The following is a 4955-nucleotide window of genomic DNA, read 5'->3' as shown; positions in this document are numbered from 1 at the left end:
ATATGAATCCGTTGTTTGGCGGCGCGGTTGGCATCTAGCGCAATGTTATTTCTGTTAGCTCTGTGTTTATGTTTTTTTATATATTTTTTGTTTGAGTTTTTTCTTTTTATTTAATTTTTGTTTTTGGCTTAAGAATTTATTTACGCTACAAAATAAAATATTTTTGCAAACCGCCAAAAATCCAGCTGCAATACTTAGCCCTAACAATGTGAACAAAAGAGTTTTATAACACTAACATAGCGAAGAATTGGAGCAAATTCTAGTTGTTGGGCATATTAGTGCATATACATAACCTCCAAATAAAAATCATCCTCACAGACAGTCCGTCCCTGTGGGAATTTCAAATTTATTACAACTTCGCTATAAAATTGGATTATATTTATAGTTTAAATAAAAATATTTCTAAGTGACGAGTATTAACCTTGTTAACTTGTTGCCGACTTCGTCGCTGACCTCTTTTTAGGATAGTTGCTGCTTTTTCATGGCTTATATGATGCCCAGTGCCGATTGCCATTAAAAAATATTTTTGATGTTGGGCGGAAATTTGGGACGAATCCAGGTCTTGTGAGATCAAAGTGTGTTTCCATTCTCTAATCTACGGTAGCCCTGGTCCATGTTATAATCCGTCACTTGAAGAGAGAGTATGAATTCCGATTGCAGTGTTGTATGCAATACTTTATTCAAATGCACCTCAAAGTCTAAGGACGGGTTTAGATCAAATCAAATCCAACTGAAAAATAAGAAAAAGAAAACATTTATGAGCCATTGATTATTTAAATAAAAAGCGGTAACTTCGGTTGTCAAAGCTATATAATACTCAAAAATACATTCCTGAGAAAAACCTGATTCCGATCGTTCAATTTGTTTGGCAGGTTTATCTTATAGTGATCCAATATGGGCGGTTTCAATAAATGACCACCCTCTTGGGAACAAAAGGACCTGCGCAAAATTTCAGATCGATATCTAAAAAACTGAAGGACTAGTTCGCGTATATACACACAGACAGACATGCCCATTGATCATTAATATTTACAAACATTTTGATAAAAAAGAACTCGGAAATTGTAAATAAAACGCAAAATATTTAATTATAATTATTTATCAATATTTATTTTGTCGTCTTCATAGTAATCCCCACCAGATGTAATACACTTAGGCCAACGATTTTTCCAGTCATCGAAACACTTTTCATAAGCACTTTTTACGATGACCTTAAGCTTCTTCAGCGAATTTCGTTTTATCTTTTCGACCGATTCTAAACGGGTTCTTCGAAGCGACATTTCAGTTGAGGAAACAAGAACAAATCACACGGAACCAAATGTGGTGAATACGGTGGTTGATCGATGGTATTCATTACGTTTTTGGCTTTAAATTCGGTCACAACCGTGATGCATTATTATCATGTAAAATCCATGAATTGGTCATATACAATTCCGGCCGTTTTCGACGGATGTTCTGAGGAAAACGCCTCAGTACGGCCAAATAGAATTTCTTATTAACCCTATGTCCCTCCGGAACAAATTTCATGAGGCACCAAACAAGGAATATCGAAACAAAATAATAAGCGTCACATTTTTTTGCATGTTAAACTCATTAACCCATGTCTCATTGGTAGTTATAAAACTCTCCATGAATATGGGATCGGAATTCGCACGATCAAGCATATTCTAAGAAACTTGTTTACGGTACTTCTTTTTTAAAAAATTCAGCTTTATCGGGATGAGTCGAGCAAAAACGCGTTTCACCCTCTAAATATCCACCAAAATCATTCGAACGGACTCGCGAGAGATGTCCAGCTCTCTTGCCATCTCTCTAACACTTGCTTGACGATTTTTAGGCATTATATTCTTCAATTTTTTAATATTTTCATCAGTTGAAGAGGTCCAAAACGAGGCATGTCTTCAACGATCTCTCGACGGTCTTTGAAGGCTTTGTACTACTCATGGTCTTGTGTTTTTTGATAAAACTGAATCACCGTAACGTTATTCTAACATTCCAACATTGACACACGAAATTTGGTTAGAAAAACAAAATTTGAGACAGATTCTTTGTTCCATATATCCATCCATTGTCAAAATCGCAACGGACTACTGAGGTGTACCGACTTAAGCAACTGCTGTAAACTGGTTGGCAGATCGCGCTTATATTTGGCATAATAATTAAGGACACTACTACGAGTACCAATTTAGAAAAATACTTATTTTTGAAATATCTTTTGCCAAGGGTATTTAAATACAATTTCCGTCTGCTTTTTTGTCGCAATGTATATATAAATATACGGTCTCCAGGGTTTCCTTCAGGTCATAAAATGTTTTGCTTTAAAATGCTCATTTAAAGGATGGTTAAAAATGCATACAGGGTGTGGATGACATCCTCTTAGAACAGGCTGTGAAATTTATATACAAAGGTTAGGCTACACTGCCTGGCTGTCATGATAGTATGAAGAGAAGTTTCCGCCGAGCAGGACGTAATCGCTTTCTGCTAAGTTTAATAGAGACTTGATATCTAATTTCGATACTTCAGGGACCATCCCTTGAACTGAGACTTCTTAATATCTAAGCCAAGTTCTAGATAAGGCCAAACAAAAGTAGAGGAGCATTTTGCCCTGCATTTGCTACATGTGTCATCGTTAAAAATGCCCATACAGTTCGCATGTCAAGATACAATATTTCCTTATTACTTACTAATGGGTCAAGCAAACTTTCATGGATATCATATAACAGAAGGTCTTTCTTTCAAATGTACAGATTATTTTAGATCTTCTTCGGGAGCTTTGCAAAAACTCCTGTAGACCAGCGCATTTCAGTTTGAAGTAATGTTCAATTTCACTATGACTAACCATAGATAAACCGGTGGAAAGTATAAAATTTGCACAGGAAATCCTTCTGCCATAGAGAAGTGCAAGTCTCAACAAAGTGCATCTTTTTAAGTTGGTTTAAAGCAGATAATAGTTCATGTAAGCCATGTAGTTTCTCCTTGACTGTACAGATTTAGTTAACCTTCGTATCTTTTGTAGGATTGGCGAGTTCAAAGTTAGGTGTCTGAATAGATTTTTTATAAGATTCCTACGACAGTCGGGTCTACGTAACCGGTACGAATCCAAATTTTTATTCGGCCAATGAATGTAAACTCGGGAGATTTCTGTCGCTACAACAACAACAATAACAACAGGGTTGCTTGATTCTTATTTAATGGTTTTTGGTATCACAAAGGATCAGAGTTGCCAACTGTCGAAGTATGATCTCTAAGGTCTCCATTTTATTTGAGAGAAAAAAGTCTTTATCAGGTTATGATATTCCTAGGTTAGGGGCATCAACTGCAGAAATACTAATTAAGGAAAGACACGGCTTCTTTTTCTAGTTGCCGGCTGCTTGTGGCAGGGAGGTACAGTTAAGAGCTTATTATTTTATTTGAGTTTTGCTCAAGTCATATGAAAAATAGACGGCTTTGAACGAAGAAGGTTTTTACTGACACCTTAACACGCTTGTTATACACTTTCTGATAACCGAATGAATGTCAAAATTAATTTCCAATTGAGTACACATGTACCATCGCGCAACAGCTTTTGCTACAAAGAAAAGCCATAAAAACAACTTCACCGACAGCAGCAGTCAACATTAGTATTCAAATCCGACTTCATGGAAATTGGTGCAGAACCAGAGGTCAGCACTCGTGTATGCCACTACTTCATACAAACCAAACAACTACAAGTATGTTATAAATGTATGAGCGTGCATGTGTGTGTGTGTGTGTTTGCAAATGCAAACAATGCCATTGCAAATATTTACCAGCATTGCCATACATATATACATACATACATGAGTTGGCGCGTGCGTGTGTGTTTGTTATCGCGCGAGCATTGTGTGACACCAATGCAGTGGTATTTAAATTACAAATGAAATGCCAGCGCAGAAAATGCCAACAAACACTAGCACACACACTCACACATGCATGACGACGCATGCACAGCATAGATTTTATGCAAATGTATGTACATACATACATACATACCGCTAGTTGTATGTGTGTGCGCGCGCTGGGGGCAAATGCTCGGGAGCATTTCGCTAAAACTGTTGCAGCGCGTGCAATAATATTGCTTTGCAGCATCAATTCATATATATGTCACTCGGACGAACATTTCTCGAAAACAGTGTTTCCAAAACTTTTTCATTTGAGTTTTCGCTGGTGACGAAATTTCTCCGATCGTTCAGTTTGTTTGACAGCTATGTGCTATGTTTCGATATCAGTGCTTATCAAGCTGATCATTTAAAATATGCTACCGGGAGACGAAAATGGAAAGACTTTGCTCATAACTTTAAAATTCTTTCTTTATTATTCAAAATCTATGTCGTCCCCATAAAGTAAGTCGCCTTGGCCCAAATAGACTAGTGTCAAAGTTTCTTCCAATCCCCGAAACAGTAGTAAAAGTCAATTTCCGGAATAGCCTTCAATGCAAGTTTGCTGAAAAGTCAGAAGTTACACGGAGCTGTCTGTTTCCGGGTTGTAAGCATAGATCCAAGTCGCATCGTCATTAATAATATGTTTTATGACATTGTTGGTAGTCGGAAAGCATTGTTTCACAGACGTTAACGCGACGCTGTTTTCGAAAAAAAAAATTGGTGATTTGGGAACCAATCGTGCTTTTACTTTTCTTAGGCTAAATGATCTATCAAAATGGTTTTCATTGATCCTTCCGAAATTTCAACGATTTCGGTAAAATCTCTGACTTTTAATAGACGATTCTCAAGCACCAATTTATTTATTTTATTGACGTGTTAATCATCAATTAATGGTGATGGCCCTCCTGGACGTGGTTCCTCGCCAACGCGCTCTCGATCCTCTTAGAATAATTTGTACTAATCAATAACACTTTCTCGCGATAAACAATTATCACCTTTTCCAACATTCTGGACGTGTCGGCATCAGTCATACCAAGACAGAAAAAATATTCCGAC

General features: G+C 37.0%; 1 protein-coding gene across 1 annotated transcript in view; it reads right to left on the bottom strand.

Moving 5' to 3' along the window:
* Positions 1-339: 339 nt before the first annotated feature.
* LOC105228709 (dynein axonemal intermediate chain 4) overlaps positions 340-4955 on the bottom strand; it is a 122007-nt gene continuing 117391 nt past the window's right edge. The window contains exon 5 of the transcript XR_007422706.1: positions 340-730. The gene's annotated coding sequence lies outside the window, so the exon portion shown is untranslated. The remainder of the gene's footprint in view (positions 731-4955) is intronic.

This window comes from Bactrocera dorsalis, chromosome 4 (genome assembly GCF_023373825.1).
Source record: "Bactrocera dorsalis isolate Fly_Bdor chromosome 4, ASM2337382v1, whole genome shotgun sequence".
Lineage (NCBI taxonomy): Eukaryota > Metazoa > Arthropoda > Insecta > Diptera > Tephritidae > Bactrocera > Bactrocera dorsalis.
This window is presented reverse-complemented; position numbering and strand designations above follow the sequence as displayed.